Genomic DNA, 3,263 nt, shown 5'->3' with positions numbered 1-3,263 from the left:
CGTGAAGCTCTGTGTGTTAGATCAGTCCTGTCTTTGCTTTCTGTGGCCCTCCATCTTATTTTTCTTTCTCTCTGCTCTCCGCGCCCTCTCCCCCTTATTCCCCAGGCCCCAGTCTAACCTGTTTGTGTATTCCTCCCTCTCCTGCCTCTCTCTCTCTCTCTCTCTCTCCTCTACCCACTTGTCCTAACCACCATCATACCTCTTTTGGTCATTTAATTTCTAGCCATCATTTAGTTGGTCCACTTGAGAATGCCAATCAATTTGCTGCCGTCCTTATGGAAAAAAGGACAAAGCTACTGACATGGTGCAGGGTAAATAAATGCAGACATGGTGCTGCACCTCTATCAGAGATTAAACAAGATTATAGTGTGGCTAAATTGATCCTCAGGATGAAATAAAATGTCACTTTTTCAGCAGAGGAAGGTTAAGATGAGAGGATTTATAAAGCATTTAAAGAAAGAGTTTAAGTGCTCAACTAATGGTTGTCCCACCCTGTGCTTCCACACAAACAGTACAGATAGATTAATGCAGGGGTGCTGCAAGGCTAAAAAGATGATTTTAAAAATAAGTCTCTTGATTTTGAAGATCTGTGTTTTATTGGCTTTTTTTTTTTTGGCCCTTCAGCAAATGTAACTCCAGAATCTGACTGTAAATGTGTCTTCAAGCTTGCCGCGGTCTTATTCATATTGCTATAAAAGACCTGTATTTCACCTCAAGGTTGTGGCTTTGACGTACAGAGCCTGTGTGGTACACAGAGAGAAACACTGTTTCATCTTTACCACACAAACATCTCATTGTATTCGACTTTTTTGATGATGCTTTTCAGGAATCGAGATGTTTGGAGGAACAAAAAAAACCCTTCAGCGAAGTTCTTTGAACTGATCTGATTAGATGTTTAAGATGAACATGTGATGAAACGAGCGCCGCTGATTATCTATACATCGTGTATGCGTTCACACCTGCAGAGACAATACGACGCGAAGCAGCTGTTAGTCACTCATGCTGAGATAAGGAGCAAGAAGAGCCGGAAGATCTCAAACAATGTAGAAATGGGAGCAAGTCGACCGGAATTCAGCTTTATGCACATGAGCAGTGACGCGGTGGAGAAACTCCAACTGAAGGGTGGATGTGTTCAGTTTACGTTCTCCCGCTGTAAACCCTCTTGTGACAACAGTTACTACAACAGTTGGCTCCAGTTTGCGTGCTTCCTCAACAACTGGAACAGAAACGGCCAACAGGCAGACTGAGAGAGAGAGAGAGAGAGAGAGAGAGAGAGACCACAAACAAGTCAGTCAAAATGAAGCCAAATAAATTAACATTATCAATAATAATTTGACAGAGACAACCTTGTAGATTCGATTGATAACAGGCGAAGAAAATGTAGCGAAAAGCTGAATTATTTTTTTTATTTTTATTATTTGTTAAAATTACATTTGCCCCGAGCATTTATATTTAGTAAAACTAAAATGATGGACGATTGGTGGATTAATCATTCAAGAAAAAAAAAAGTTTTTAGCTGTTGGTAAGACCATGCAAAAACAAGCACAAATTAGGGCTGATTTGTGTTTGCAATTTGTAATTATTTTTAACAATTTATAGAGTAAATAGTTCATTAGTTAATTAAAATTTGTATATTTTAATCTATAATGAATAACTGGAGCTCCTAAGAGTTCTTAAAGTTGTAATTAAAGCTGGATGTAAACATATTTTCAGTTTTGTTGTTCACCACAGAGAACTGTAAAGTAAATTGTTGCATCTTTGTTTTGGTAATTCCTCTGGGTGACTCAGTGACTTAGTAGCCAGCTTGTTATTGACTAAGTCTCTAAGACAGGGATTCCCAAACCTTTCCATGCCAAGGCCCCTCAAAAAGCATTAGTTTATGGCCTGGGGGCCTCCATTCTGCAAGATGTCTTTAAAAAAACCCTGACAATACTATAAACAATACAATTTTAATATGTCATATTTTCTTATAAATTATATTATATAATAATACACATAATAATAGGGTAATAATTCAATAAAACTATTATTTATTAGCATTTTCCCTCATATTCCCAGAGAAAACACCTCTCTCTACAATGTAACGTTTTGCTTCTGCAGCCCTGTGTTGTTAACAGGTGGAGCTCTTGCATGCATATCACATACACAGCCCCTCCTCTCCACCTATGAACAAACCTCCACAGTGGTTTGATTGAACTGTCTCAGATTCTGTATACACTCAGTAAATCCTAATATGGATACTTACTGTATGCCAGTGCAGTGTCTGTGTAAGTATCACAACAGCAACAACAATAGCAGGTGATCAGCCTGTTGCAACACTGTCTCAGAGCTTGTTTCACTCGTTTTGTATTCAAGCTGTATCACGACTAACATTGCTGTGGTGACGCAACACACTCACAGGCTCAGCTGACCAGATGTCACCCAGATGTTCGATAGGTTAGCTCTCCTTTAACAACATAACAGGTAATATTGGATAAAGGACACAAAATAACCACAGAGTTTTACTTTTAATCACCAGTGGAAGTGTTTCACTGTTTGATATAGAGAATGATATATTAAAAAAACACCCCTATCTACATCCAGTGTTTGGTTTGTCCCTTCTGGGCTACTGTAGAAACATGACGGACTCCATGGAAGGCAACCTGTGGCAACTGTAGATAAAATTCTTAGGTAACAAAAACACGATTATTATATTCAAGTGATTTTACAATAATGAAAACATATTAATCCAAATTATATACCACATCTGCCAATAGAGACTCCTTTAGACCTTTAAGTGTTTACTTTTTTGACCAACTGTTTGTTGCTCGTATAGAACAAATTCATCATATCAGATCAGTATTTGATGAGTCTCTGAGTCTAATTTATATTCTGCCCATCTGTTAGACACCTGTGTGTTGTAGCTCGTATCTGCACCCTTAGACTGTTCTGCTTATTGTTACCGTCGTATGAACATTTTGCATGTTTCTTGGAATTTGAAGGGTTGCTTTAACCTACTTTTATTTAAGACAATAATTGCCTGCACAGGACTATTAAGCTGATACCATGAGGAATAACCACACCATAAATTACTGTAATTTACCACAGATGCACTAATAGCTCCTGAAGGAATATGACTGCTATTCTTCATTAAGGAAACTGTTAAACCAAATGAAAAATATAGTGAACTGATTTTAAAATGATCCCCCAATAAAACAGTACATGCAGTTAGCATCCCGATTATATTTTTCATGATGGGGAAAAACATAACAATATATTTTAAT

Source organism: Morone saxatilis, unplaced genomic scaffold (assembly GCF_004916995.1).
Source record: "Morone saxatilis isolate NCDOM2014 unplaced genomic scaffold, NCSU_SB_2.0 Contig22, whole genome shotgun sequence".
Taxonomy (NCBI): Eukaryota; Metazoa; Chordata; class Actinopteri; family Moronidae; genus Morone; species Morone saxatilis.
This window is presented reverse-complemented; position numbering follows the sequence as displayed.